Below are 14,916 nucleotides of genomic sequence, written 5' to 3'. Positions count from 1 at the left end.
GATTCCAAATGTGGGGTGGGGAACTGAGGAAGGGGGAAGCTGAGAGGGAAATCAGAGGCTTGACTGTTCTGGATGCAGGTCGGTTGGGCCATGTCTCCCTTAGTCCAGCCCTGCCCAGCCAACTCCCTCAGCTGATTCCACTTCCCCAAGTGGGTAGAAGTTCTTGAGGGCAGTTTTAAGGCAAGTCAAATGGTGCTTTGTCCTGGCCCCAGAATTTCCCTTGAATAAATTTTCACCCTCTCAGCGCCCTGCCTGAAGAGCTGTGGCACGGGCCAGCCTGTCCTGGGCTGCCCTCGTGCCTACAGCCTACTCTCCTGACAGGTGCTCTCTGGCAGCTGTTCTGGAAAAGAACAAAGAAGTTCCGGAAAGCCCCTGAGAGTCCAGGCTGGGATCGGCACCCCCAGGCTTCAGAGCCCCAGCTCCCACCTCTTGCTCTGGAGTCTGGCTGCTTCAAATTGATTGCTGGCTGACCGGGAGAGCCAGAGGCAGTCTGGGAAAGTGAGAAAGACTCTGGTTTGGCGTTAGAAACTATAGGTTAGAGGCCTGGCTCTCTAGCTGTGCTAGAGATTAATTCCTAGCCGTGCTGGGTAGTGGAAGGTGACTTTGGATGCCTTGCATTAGTTTGGGCTTCATTCTTCACCCTTTGCCTAGGTCAGGGCACCCTTAATAAGCCCCCAGCCACCCCCAGAGGGCCCATGCTTCACCTCCTGCCAGCAGCAGCAGCAGTGGCAGCAGGAAGTCCAGAAGTCCAGTCCATCCCTGTTAAGTCTTCTGTCCCTGTCCTGTTACATGCCCAGGAGGCTGCTGGTGTTGAGGGATCTCTAAGGGACAGCCATGCTGGCACGCATGCAGCGTGGATAGAATGCTGCTATCTTGTGAGAGAGGAGCTCAGACTCTAAGGATGAGAGATAGGAATATAAACTGAGTCTAGATCCTTGGTGAAAGCTGAACACAGCTGACACTATTTATCTCTGGACATTTTATGTGAGAAAAATGACCCTGTATGTGTTGAAGCCCCACCTTAACGAGCTATGTGCTGAGCCAATTGGATGGGGATGGGTACTTCCCTCCCTAGTAATGGGGGCAGGTTGGGTCAGGACCCTTCTGTTACTTGTTTTCCCGTAGACCTAGAACCTTGGCCTCCATCTCGTCCCAGGAGACCATACTACTCAGGGGTGGGGAAGCTTTTTATAAGCCTCTTGCTGCCTTGGATCATGATGGAAGGGAATAGGCAAAGGCCAACTGGGAAAGTGGGAAAGGTACTGGTTGTAGTCAGAAGGTCTGGGATTCACCCTTGGCTCTGCTAATTCCTGCCTCTGGTCAACCCTGGCTCTGCGCTTAGGGCAGGGTAGACTCAGCAGGTGAGCTCAAGGGCCCTAGCTGTGTGGAGGGCGGCCAGGGGCATGGAAAGGTCAGAGACCAGTTAGGGCAGAATTTGAAAGGACTGCTGTTTGTTATAACCTTTGTATCAAAGAAGGCTTCCAGAAGGAGTGGGCCTTGGTCAAGGCCTTGAAGGATACATCTAATTTGCTTGGGGAGGAGAGCACAGCTGCACAGAGGACAAGTCTTTCGGTGGAATATCTTGCTTTGGCTTCTGCGAGTTCTGGCTCGTAACTACTTCCTCTGCATTGGCCTATCTCCCGGCCAGGCCAGATAGCCTGTGAGCTCCAGGAAGGAAAAGATGCCGCCGTTGTCTCTGCAGCCTAGTGCCAACGGGCATTTGCCCCATCCTTGCTGGGGAAGAGGAAGAGGGGTGGGAGTGGGTGTCTCCAGGCCAGGGGGAGGCAGTGAGCTGATGGGACTGAGGATGCAGCCCATGCAGAGGTGTCTGGGAGGACAGGTTGGCCAGGGTGGTCTTCAAACCTTGTTTCCTGATGACATTTCAGGGCAATTCCAGGGTAATGTCTTTTCCCTGAGAAGTCTCAACTATTTTCTTTTCCTTTTGGTATTGGCATCGACACGAGGGAGCAGGCCTCCCACTGACCACAAGCACCCTACCCTTGGCCTTGACCTTGAGAAATTTGGAATGAATGAGCTGAGTTCATAATGCTTCCCATTTCCCAGGAGCCCATGTCCTCTCCCTGGGTTACAGAAACGCATTAAGCTTGCTCCTTGACCTCTGGGACTCTGAGGGGGCACACGTGCTGGAGTGGAATGAGAAGCGGCCTCGATGCAGGAGGCCTGGGTTCCTGTCCTGACTCTGCCAACTGACCGAGTGGCTTTGGGCTGGTCCCTGCCTTTTTTGGGGCCCAGTTTCCCTACTGGGGCTGGATGATGTTCCAGCTCTAACATTCTAACTATTATGCCCTGGTGATTCCTACTGAACATAGGCTTAAGTGCCATATAAACCCTATGTGGAAGGGGCTATCATTGTCCTATTTTAACGATGAGGAAAGAGAAACAAAAATGGTTAGTCAGCTCCCGGCTGTCTGTGCACAAAAAGGCCCACCATATTTGTAAACTGAATTAAATATCCCCCCATGGTTTGCTCGGGTGGATGGCTTTACGCAGGGATAAAGGAATAAAGGTCTGACTTCTCTAAGAAGCAAGGTGGTGGAAGGAGGAGGAGTTCAAAGGGGGGAGGGGCCCTGAGATGCCAGCCAGGAGGGGGATGCAGACAGTGAGGGGAGTTCTGAAATTGCTGGGCCACTGGTGTCAGGGCCTTCCTCCCACCCCGGGCCCCTGGTGAGCACCAGTTCAGGTTTGAGTTATCCTCCGGGCTCGCTTCAGTTGCCCCAGGCTCTGCTGGGCAAACCGCTAGAGTCTGAAATCAGACGTGAAGACTGATTTTGGGTCTAGCTTGTGGGTGAACTGTAATTATGTCCATTACCTGTCTTGAATGATTCACAGATGGCAAGAGCTTACGTAGGAGCAATGTTCCTCTTAATTTTTTTTTTTTTTTTAAATTTACATTTTCCGGTGACTCATTGGAGTTGAGAGTACAGTGTCATTGACTGGAAAAGAAAATATAGGGAAAGAAAAAAAAAAAAAAAAAAAAAAAGAAGGAAAATGTCATCAGGTCTCTTGGAGACAAATAGAATTGTCCAAACCGTGTTCAGGTGATTCTGGGCTCGGGTCCTATGGGCTCAAGCCTACCACCCGTTCTCTGAATAGTGACTAGACTCTCCTCCTTCCTGGACGTGGGAGACAGCCCTGTGGCCCCAGGAAGACAGTGGAGAGACAACCGGTGCTGGAGAGTTTGTGCTTTGGGCTACAAGGGTCTGGGTTCAAATCCCTGGTCTGACAGTAATGCCCGCTGGGTGACCCCGAGCAATTTCTTGAACCTCTCCAACATCAGTTTTCTCATCTGAAAATTGGGGGAAAAAAAGATGCCAGCCTCACAAGTTGCTAGGCATTTCACGAGGTTGTGTGTATGAAGCCCTCGGCGCAAGGTAAGAATAACATCAAGTATTTGCCAGGGGTTAAGAGGCGCTGAGTCCTTTACACCTGGTACCTTAGTCCTTACAACGGTCTGATGGATGAGTGGTCATCCTCAGTTTACGGGTAAGGAAACGGAGCTCAGAGAGCTTAAATGACCACCGAGGTCACTCAGCTAGTCAGTGGCAGATCTTGGGGAACTGGGGTACAGGTTGAGCTGACTTCAAAGCCCCTGTAGGGGTCAACCCCCTAACCCTCTTGCTCCCATAGGAGATAGGCTTGTCCTTCCTGTTCCTTAAAGCAAACTTCCTTGACTTTGAGCCCCCCGTCTTCTCTATTCCTGGTACTAGCCCCACCAGCCTTTTGGGCACTGCCATCTCCGTGTCATCTGTGGCCCTTTTTCTGCCTGGACGACAGTCTTTCATGTCACACGTGGTGGCATCATCCAAGCAGTAGCCAGGACCCAGGTCTATATTTGTTCGCTGTAGACCTTCTTTCTCATCTCCCCCTGGTTTCACACCGAGTTCTTGCTCCATACCCCCTCCCTACATGTAGCCAATTTCACCCACAGTTAAGTGGTCTCTTCCCTGCCTATTCCAGGCATGTCATTCCCTATAGAACCTTCCATGGCTCCCCACGCCTGTCATGCTTGGCACCGACCCCCGAGCCCGGCACAGACTCCCTGTATCAGGCTAGGCCAGTCCTTCCCTCTCTCTGGCCCCAGTTTCCCCAGTTGTGGAATGGGACTGCCAGGGTGACCTCCGTTTCATGTTCATCAAAGCTGAGCTCCCACAGGGGAGGAGAGGCCCGGGTCTTGGCTGTGCTGCCTTCCTCCTCTGTCCTGGTGCTCCCTGGGGCACAGTGCAGGCAGGTTGGGTGACGTTTGAGGCCCTTCTGGGGGCTGCATGCTTGGGCCCTGAGGCCTCCCCTGGGTGTCCTGAGACGTGAGTGGCCGCTGGGTCTCTGGTCCCTGCTGACTGGGGTGTCTGAGGAGCTGGTGGCTCGGGACCTCCCTCCCCTCCCCTGTCCCCCTTGGCGGAGTGTCAGCGGGTGAGCCAACAGCCTGTGCGAGCCCCAGCCTCTCGGTCATCCTGTCACCCGTTCTTCCCTCCTCCTTCCTGGACTTCGCCTGCACTGACAGGAGGGACAGGTCTCTCCGCCGGCTCATCCAGCTCCTGTTGGCCACTTTCTGGTGACCTCTGGCTGGTGGGCTTTCAGGGGGCGACTCTCTCCCTTCTGCTTACCTAGAGGAGATCTAGAATATCCGCTCCAGAGTTGAGCCAGGCTCCGTGGGCCCCAGACCTCATGCCAGAAGAGGAGGGCGGGGCGAGACCCAAGTGAAGCCAGAAGCTCCAGGACTTGAGTCCTTCCAAAAGCAAGTTTTGCTCTGAAGGCCATAGTCGGGGGCGGGGAGGGGGGGGGCATGGGATGCGGGAGGACCCCGGGGGGGTTGATGCCAGGTCGGCAATGTGGCTGCTTTTTGATTCTGTCCAACAGACAAGAAGTACAATGGGATGAACAGCCCAGGTGACCCCTATACTGAGGACAGGGGAGCCTGGGGGGTTGAGTCTGTCCACCAAGCAGTTACCGTGTCTGAGCACTGCAGGTGCTGAGGACAAAGGAGGTGGCATCTCTCCTTGGCAAGGACTTCACAGTCCTATTGTGGAAACAGATACGGTAATCCCATGATTTGTGGTTTATTGGGGAATGTCCATTCATGGGTGTCTTAACAGGAAACGTTTTTATTTTTTCACGTTGTTTTCCATTATGCTAGGTTGACCCCCCACCCCCACCCCCTTTCCTGTCCCTTGACATTTGGGTGGATTTCATAGCTTCCTGGTCCTTTTTGGGCGGGGGGAGGTGGTAGTTTATGACAGCTGGGCAGACCCAGGCCACCTCTTCTGGGTGTAGAGATGCTCTAGGTTCTTAGTTCCTTTCGTGCGAAACTGTGGGCCTTAGCTCAGTTTTGGGACCCGACCTGTGATAAGGTGAAGCAAAGAGGACACCCCCAGCTTGGCCAAAGAGGTCAGGAAAGGCTTCCAGGCAATGCTTTCTGCCAAGAAGGGCTGGACTCAGATTCCCTCAGGGGACAGTGCTTGATTTCCATGACGATCTCCCTCTCTACAAGTTTCTGAAGAGTTCCGAGGACGTGTTTCAGAGTCATTGTGAATTTGAGGGCAGGACACCTCTGTGTCCCCAGTGCCCGCCAGGCGATGGGTGAATGAATGAATGAGTTGATGCCCGCTGAGGAATTTTGTCCTCTTGTGTCTTGATTGATGGGCTATCTTGGGACCTTAGAAAAGTTTGAATGCTTTGGAAGCATCGCTAGAAGGCCAGCCGGCTCAGGTCAGTCCGGGGACTGGCAGACTGTGATCTGGGCTCTGCTCAGCCACGCAGGAGGCTTGTCTCTGGCCAGTCTCCATCATGCTCTTCCTCTTGGCTCAGCTGAAACCCTCTTCTCCAGTGCCTGCTTCCTCTTCGATGACAGCCCCCCCCAAAGCTGTCCCTCTGCACCCCCCTTAGAAGCCAGCTCTCAATTCACGCAGCGCCTTCGACTCCCTCCAAGGTTATGCCTACTGGACCGTGCCTTTTCCGATGATAGTCTGATCGCTGGTCTATTTATAACAATGACTCACCCACCACCTAAACTTCTGCAGGAAGAGTTGGGCTTAGAAGCCAACTCCCCTGGAATGCAAAACAACTTGCGCTTGTAAATGATCACCATCTCATTTCCCTGAGATTATGCATCCTTGGCCTCCTCTTGACCCTGTGGCCAGATCACTTAGCCACCCCCCACCCCCATGCCGCCCGGTGCCACCATCCCCTCTTGTTTATCGAGAATCCCGTCGACCCCACGACCTGCACGGCCGGGCAAGTTCCTCTTCCTCATTAACCTTGAGACCGAGACTTCCTCGCTGTGCAGATGGGAAGGTTCTGCTGGATGATTTCCCTTTGTTTTCATGTTGTTTGCTTGTGAATGAGCTCAAGTCGGATGGGGGCAGGGAGTGGGTGCATCTGGAAGAGAGCCCTGAGCACCCCCACCGTTGGCCTGAGGCTGCCGTCTCCAGCTTCTCTCTTAGGACCCGGCGTCACCAGTGCGGTACCCACAGAAGTCCCGTGTGCACTGCTGTCCTCCGTGCACTGGGCACTGACTCTAGAGTGACGGCGGGGGCGGGGGGGGGGCAGGTACTGCAACGAATCCCACCTCTTCTCTCGCAGCCTCTCACCATCTCCCTGCAGGTGTCTGCAGCAGGCGGGTCTGCTCCCTCCTGTGGGAGTCCGGCTTGAAGGATTCATGTAGACAGGCACTTGCAGTCAGGCTGGGGAGATGGGATGGCCCCCTACCCCAGTTTGTCAGCAGACCCCCCTGTTCCCTTCTCCATAAAGAAAATACAGTAGGGGCCCTCAGTAGGGGCCCTTGGCTTCCTGTCCATTCCCTCCCTGTAAGCTTCCCACATCCCCAGGTCTCCTGGCCTGACCTCCGGTCCCCCCATGCCATGGCCCCTGCTCTGGAATACCTCCGCCCCCCATCACGGTTCCACAACTGTCACTCAGTCCAGAACTCAGCCTCTGCTGTCCCTGTCTCACCTGCCTCTCCACAGGCTCTAGCCTTTTCCATCCTGGACTCCACACTTCACTGGACCCCCAGCGTCCCCTCCAGCTGGCCCTTCTCTCCACTGGCTGCCTCCACTTTCCCCGCCCCTCGCCCTCCCCATCCCCCCTGCCCGTGTTCCCTCTGGGTCACGGCCACGCCTGTCCTCACACATCTCATTCCACAGGGACAGTCCTCCTCTCCTGCCTGAGGTGTCCCTGCCCATCTTCTAAGTCCCAGGCTTCTTCGTAGCTTGTGACATCCTAGAGTTCCATCCTTCCTGGCTTCTGACATGCCACCCAGTCCTCAGACAGCCCTAGCCTCGTTCCCTTCTCTTCATGCATTCAGGCTGCCGTCACCTCCCCCTTATGTCACTGCCACAGCCACCAGCTGGTTGCTGCCTGCAGGGGGCGTGGAGGGGGGCTTCAGTCCATTGGTGATGCCCCTCCCCTCCCCACATCCCCACTTGGCTCGGCATACAAGGCCCCAAGACCCATGCTTACCTTCCCTTGGCTTTATCTCCTGCCACATTTTCTTTCTTTCTTTTTTATTTTTTAAAGTTTCTGTATTTTGAGAGAGAGAGAGAGAGAGAGAGAGAGAGAGAATCCCAAGCAGGCCCTGTGCTGACAGCAGGGCTCGATCCCACAAACCATGAGATCAGAAATCAAGAGTGGGATGCTCAGCTGACTGAGCCACCCAGGTGCCCGCACATTATCATACCGCCACCCCAAGCCCTGTTTTCCAGCCATCCGGAGCTGGTCAGCCCTCCCAGATTCACTTCCTCACATCTCTGCCTCGCACACGATGTTCCTATGGCACGGGAGTATCTCACCGCCTTCTGCCTTTGGCTAAATCCTAGCCCCCATCGGAATTCCACCAGCCTGTCCCCTCCGGCGGGGAAGGCTTCTGGGACCAGCCCTTCCCCTCCCAGCTGGGTTAGTGTCTTCCTTGGGGTTCACCCCCCACAGTGACCCGTGGCTGTCTGCACATCTGCCTCCCTGGCCCCCACTTCCACTCCAACGACCAACCTGACACTGCGGTCTGGGTCAAATCCCTTTATTTCACACTCCCTTGGGGTGATTCCCCACTTCGCTTAGTGGTTCTGTATCCACCAAGGAAGGCATCATCCCAGGCATCAACTGGTAGAATCTGATTAGTTCCTGTTTCCTCCGCTGACCGGAAGCTATGCAGGAAGAGAGATATCCTTATTGTTAAGTAGGGATATTGTTTATCTTCTTAAAGAGGATGACTATTAAATATTCTGAGAGACTAATGAACACCTGTGTACCCAATCCCCAATTTGTCCAATCTCACCACCTGCCATATTTGCTGAGGTTTTTTTTTTTTTTACTTATTTTTTTAAGTGTGTGTTTATTTTTTTCATTTTTTCATTTTTTTTTACACTTCATTTATCTTCGAGAGAGAGAGAGAGAGACAGACAGAGCACAAGTGGAGGAAGGGCAGAGAGAGAGACACACACACACACAGAATCTGAAGCAGGCTCCAGGCTCTGAGCTGTCAGCGCAGAGCCCGATGCGGGGCTCAAACTCACAAAAGTGTGAGATCATGACCTGAGCCAAAGTCAGACGCTTGACCAACTGAGCCACCCAGGAGTCCCAATGTTTGTTTATTTTTTGAGAGAGAGACAGAGTGTGAGCGGGGCAGGGGAAGAGAGAGAGAGGGAGACACAGAATGTGAAGCAGGCTCCGAGCTGTCAGCACGGAGCCCCACGCGGGGCTCGAACCCACAAACTGTGAGATCATGCCCTGAGCCACCCAGGTGCCCCTTTTTAGTTTAATTATTTTTTGACACAGAAAAAGAGAGAGAGAGAGAGAGAGAGAGAGAGAAAGAGAGAGAATCCCAAGCAGGCTCCCCGTTGTCAATGCAGAGCCCGACACGGGGCTCGAACTCACAAACCCTGAAATCATGACCTGAGCCAAAATTAAGAGTCGGATGCTTAACCAACTCAGTCACCCAGGCACCCCAGGTGCTTTTATAAAGATAAGATGATAAACATGCCTGAAGGCCTCTAAGTTTTGATGCTTGATATAAAAACTTGCTTTTACTAAATATTTAAATATCAAGTAGATGCAAATATTTATAAACTATAGGTCATGTCTAAGGACTAATCAAACAGTGAACACCTGTGTACCCACCACCCAATTTGGGAAAAAATATAACTGTTACTTTTAAAGTCTCTCAGAAGCCCTCCTCATCCATTCGCTTTCCTCCCTCAGTGGTAGCACATTACCCTGAATTGTGTGCATGTGTGATTTTCTCACTTTTCTTTGTACACATACCAAATGTATTTGTTTCCCTAAACATGAAGTTGTTTGGTTTTGCTGTTTTTAAAAACTTCATTATTTTTTTTAATGTCTATTTTTGAGAGAGAAAGTGAGAGTGGGGAAGGGGCAGAGAGAGAGGGAGACACAGAATCCGAAGCAGGCTCAGGGCTCCGAGCCGTCAGCACAGAGCCCGACGTGGGGCTTGAACCCATGAATCGTGAGCTCGTGACCTGAGCTGAAGTCGGATGCTCAATGGACTGAGACACCCAGGCGCCCCTAAAAACTTTATATAAATGAAAAAAGGTAGTTTGTGTTCCTCTGTGATTTTTTTTTTTTTTTTTTGCTTAGTTATTATTACCGTTTCATTCCGACATGGTATGCAGCCTGAAATTCATTCATTTTCACTAATAGCTGTTATTCTGTTGGGTGGACGCATTATACTCTATCCATTCTCCTGTTGATAGATATGACTGACATTTAGTTTGCTTTGCTCACCTACCTGCCTCTCTTTCTCCTTTTTATCCCCATTACAAACAGTGTTGAAGTGAGGATTCCCTTCCATCCACACATGAGGAATGCAAACACTCCCCTAAGCTGAAGACCACCAGGAGCACACCTGCACAGGATCCATGGGTCACAAGGTACGTGCATCTGCACTTTTCCCAGATGTTGCTGATCTGCGTCCCACAGAAGGGCTTCTACATGTTAGGGATTCCACAGCGTCACCAGTGCTGAGGATCCTCAGACTTTGAAAACTCTGCCTCCAGTAGGTATGACTATCTAGTCATTTTCCTGACCACTGATGGAGTTGAGCCTATTTTCAAATGTTTTCTACTTCTGTGAATTGCCTGTTCATACCTTTTGCCTCGTCTATTTGGTGGTTTTTTGCCAAGAATTGATTTGCAGTGTTTTTTTGTTTTTTGTTTTGTTTTGTTTTAATAGATTTGAATATGAATCTCTTGGCAGGCTGTCGTTTGTCTTTTTTTAGGGGGGATGGGGCTTGGGAATTTTTTGTTTGTTTGTTTTTTAAATACAGTGAAATATACAAATCTTAATTGCTACGGTTTGCTTTTTGCTTTTTTTTTCTTATTTTTAAAACTTTTAATTCCAGTATAATTAACATACAGTGGTTTGGGGTGCACAATATAGTGTCTCAATGATTCTATACATTACTTGATGCTTATCCAGATAAGTGCACTCTTAATCCTCTTTACCTGTTTCACCCATCCCTGTATCCATCTCCCGTCTGGTAGCCATCAGTTCTCTATTTTTAAGAGTCTTTTTTGGTCTCTTCTTTCCTTTGTTTGTTTGCTTTCTTTTTAAAAAAAATTTTTTTTTCAATGTTTATTTATTTTTGGGACAGAGAGAGACAGAGGATGAACGGGGGAGGGGCAGAGAGAGAGGGAGACACAGAATCGGAAACAGGCTCCAGGCTCTGAGCCATCAGCCCAGAGCCCGACGCGGGGCTCGAACTCACGGACCGCGAGATCGTGACCTGGCTGAAGTCGGACGCTTAACCGACTGCGCCACCCAGGCGCCCCTGTTTGCTTTCTTTTTTAATTTCCATGTAGGAGCAATTTCATATGGTATTTGTCCTTCTCTGACTGACTTATTTTGCTTAGCGTTATACTCTCTAGATCCATCCGTGTTGTTGCAAATAACAAGATTTCATTCTTTTTATGGCTGAGTAATATTCCATTGTATATATACCACATCCTCCTTATCCATTCATCTATCAGTGGGCACTCGGACTACTTCCATAATTTGGTTATTGTAAATAACACTGCAGTAAACATAAGGATGCATATATCCGTTTGTATTAGTGTTTCTGTAGTCTTTGGGTAAATACACAGTGGTACAATTACTAGATCATATGGTAATTTTCTTTTTAACTTTTTGAGGAAACCTCATATTGTTTTCCACACTGGCTATCCCAGTTTGCACCCCTCACCAGCAATGTACTTTTTCACCACATCTTTATCAACACTTGTTGTTTCTTGTGTTTTTGATTCTGACAGGTGTGAGCTGAGCTCTCATTGTAGTTTTGATTTGCATATCCTGATGATGAGTGACTTGATCACCTTTTCATGTGTCTGTTGGCCATCTGTATGTCGTCTTTCGAGAAAAGTCTGTTCATGCCTTCTGCCCATCCTTAAATTGGATTATTTGGTTTTGGGCTGTTGAGTTGTATAAGTGTTTTATATCTTTTAGATACTAAGCCTTTATCCATTATGTCATTTGCAAATATCTTCTCCCATTCAGTAGGTTGCCTTTTGGTTTTGTTGATAGTTTTATTGGTTGTTCAGAAGCTAGTTAGTTATTTATTTATTTATTTCAACGTTTATTTATTTTTGGGACAGAGAGAGACAGAACATGAACGGGGGAGGGGCAGAGAGAGAGGGAGACACAGAATCGGAAACAGGCTCCAGGCTCTGAGCCATCAGCCCAGAGCCTGACGCGGGGCTCGAACTCACGGACCGCGAGATCGTGACCTGGCTGAAGTCCGACGCTTAACCGACTGCGCCACCCAGGCGCCCCAGAAGCCTTTTATTTTGATGTGGTCAATAGTTTGTTTTTGCTTCTATTTCCCTTGCCTAAGGAGACATAGCTAGAAAAATGTTGCTGTGGCCGATGTTAGAAAAATTACCGTCTATGCTCTCTCCTAGGATTTTTAGGTTTCAGGTCTCACATTTAGAACTTTAATCCATTTGGAGTTTATTTTTATGTATGGTGTAAGAAAGTGGTTCAATTACATTCTCTGGAATATTGTTATTCAGTTTTCCCAGCCACATTTATTGAAGAGACTTTTTTGCATATTCTTGCCTCCTTTTGTCCAAGATTAATTGACCATGTAATTGTGGGTTTATTTCTGAGCTCTCTATTTTGTCCTGATCTATGTGTCTATTTTTGTGCCAATACCATGCTGTTTTGATTACTACAGGCTTGTAGTATATCACAAAATCTGGGATTGTGATACCTCCAGCTTTGTTCTTCTTTTTCTTCTTTTCCTTTTTTTGAGGGGAGGGGTTTGATTCTTTTAGTAACTGGAATCGTGCTATATGTATTGTCCTTTGATGTGTTTGTGGGAGAAATTCCCAGCCCAGCACACTCCTTTTATTCATTACATAGTCCACAGAATTAGTATTGTCATTTTGGTTGCTTCATTCTGCTGTTATAATTATGCCCACTTTGTGTACAAATTTGAGTACAGGGGCTGAAATTGGAGGGGTAGAGTCTCAGTTTGAGCCCCTGTTGATCTGGGATGAAAGTGTATTGACTTGGCATTGAGCAGATAGTGCACACTGACCTGGGCAGGAGGGTGGCTGGGCTGTGGATTGGTTTCAATTAGCAGCAATCGTGCCTTGGATAAACCTCATTGGCTATGATACTGCCACTGAACAAAGCTTGAGCTGTGGATTTGGAACCAACAGGCCAATGACACCATGTGTTATGGGGAAGTGGCTGGTTTTGCTCCTGATTTAGTGGTCACGAATTCCTTTAATTTTTGTTTGGGAAACTCTCTATCTCTCCTATTCTGAATGATAGCTTTGCTGGATAGAGAAGTCTTGGTTGCAGATTTTTTTCTTTTCAGGACTTTGAATATATCATGGCACTCCCTTCTGACCTGCAAAGTTTCTACTGAAAAGTTAGCTGATAGCCTTATGGGGTTTCCTTTGTATGTAACTGCTTTCTTTTCTCTTGCTGCTTTTAACTTCTCTCTTTATCACTACTTTTGCCATTTTAATTACTATGTGTCTTGGTGTCCTTGAGTTGATTTTGTTGGGGGATCTCCATGCCTCCTGGATATGGATTTTTATTTCCTTTCCCAGATATGGGGCATTTTCAACTATTATTTCTTCAAATAATTTTTCTGCCTCTGTTTCTCTCTCTTCTCCTTTGGGGAGCCCTATAATGTTATTATGCTTGATGGAGTTGCTGAGTTCCCTAAGTCTAGTCTCATTTTGCATATGTTTTTTCCTCTCTCACTGGTTCAGCTTGATTACTTTCCATTACTCTGAACTCCAGGTTGCTGATCCATTCTTCTGTTTCCTCTTGTCTGCTATTTATTGCCTCTAGTGTATTTTTATTTTCTTTAATTTATTTTTTTTCTTTTAGAGAAAGAGCATGCAAGCTAGGGAGATGGGCAGAGGGAAAAAGAAAGAGAATCTTAAACAGGCTCCACACTGAGCATGGAGTCTGATGCAGAGCTCAATCCCACAACACTGGGATGATGACCTGAGCCAAAAACAAGAGTTGGACGCTCAAATGACTGAGCCACCCAGGCACGCCTCCTCTAGTGTATTTTAAATTTATTGTGGTGTTCATCTCTGATGGGTTCTTTTTTATCTCTTTGTTAAGGGTCTCACTGAGGTCCTCCACTCTTTTCTCAAGTCCAGGGAGTATTTTTATGATTATTACTTTAAGTTCTCTATCAGGCATAATACTCCTCTCCATTTTGCTTAGGTCTCTTGCTGTGATTTTGTTCTGTTCTTTCATTTGGGACATATTCCCCTGTCTCCTCATTTTGTTTAACTCTGTGTCTGTTTCTGTGTGTTAGGAAAATCAGCTGTCTCCTGCTCTTGAAAGTAGTGGACTTACGAAGAAGGGGTCCCATAGAGCCCTGCAGTGCAATGTCTCCTTTTCCCCAGAAAATGGTGCTTCAGGGATGTCTCCTATTTGTGTTGCATGCACCCTAGTGTTGTGGCTCAGTTGTGTTTGCCTTTAGTCCAACTGTCTGCAGCAGCTTTCTTTGCCTGTTGTGGGCAGGGTCTCACCCCTGGGTGGCTGGTGGGCCAGTCTGTGGTCGCCTTGGGCTTGAGTTGAGTCAGGCCAGGCATTTGCCACAGATGAAGGAGCACCAAACTGCAGGGCACTTTCGCTATGTTGCCCCTGAGAAGCTTTTGGTGGTGGGCAGGTCCTGCAGTCAGACGAGCTGTCTGCCTCCAGCCCACTGTCGGGGCCACAGTTGGACTGGTGTGTGTGGTTATCTTCCCCTTTCCCTGGGGGAAGGAATCACTTTCGAGTGGTACTGGCCCCTGTCTGGACTGCTCGCACCCTGCCAGGCCTGTGATACTGCTTTGGATGGGCTCTGGCCAAGAGCATATTTTCGGGAGTGGATCCACGATGTGCACGGGGGCTGGAAGGGCAGGGTTAGCAAAGTTTGTGCACTGCTGGTCCCCTGCAAGAGGGACCCTGCAGCTCAGGGACTGAGATGGTCCAATTCAGAGGGGTGGGGTGGAAACACAGCTGAAGGGGGTGACAGGGGTGGGGTGGGGGGTTAGGGAGCAGTGAAAGGACATTAGATAGCTGCATCGGTTCCCACAGGTGGCCATATGTCTAGGCTGGGGGGCAGGGGAGAGAAATGGAGCTTGCCAACTGTTTTGTTCCTGGAGGAGCCCCCTGTGGCTCTCTGTCCCTTCAGGATACACTCTGAGATGAGTTAACAACTTTTCCACCCTGTGCCCCAGGCTTTTTTTTGCAAACCACTGGTTCTCTGCCGTATCTCCACCAGCTATTTGTCATGCTGTCCCTTCAAGGGCGGGGACTCAGCTTCCTTTTGCCCACCCGGTCTCCGCAAACCAACCCACTGATTTTTAAAATTCCAGGTTTTAAGGGCCATTGGTTGTAAGAACTCACACAATTTGGCCCCTCTATTTTCAA

General features: G+C 49.4%; 1 pseudogene; it reads right to left on the bottom strand.

Moving 5' to 3' along the window:
* Positions 1 to 12,528: 12,528 nt before the first annotated feature.
* LOC123604790 lies at positions 12,529 to 12,661 on the bottom strand (annotated as a pseudogene).
* Positions 12,662 to 14,916: the final 2,255 nt, after the last annotated feature.

Source organism: Leopardus geoffroyi, chromosome E1 (genome assembly GCF_018350155.1).
Source record: "Leopardus geoffroyi isolate Oge1 chromosome E1, O.geoffroyi_Oge1_pat1.0, whole genome shotgun sequence".
Taxonomy (NCBI): Eukaryota; Metazoa; Chordata; class Mammalia; order Carnivora; family Felidae; genus Leopardus; species Leopardus geoffroyi.
This window is presented reverse-complemented; position numbering and strand designations above follow the sequence as displayed.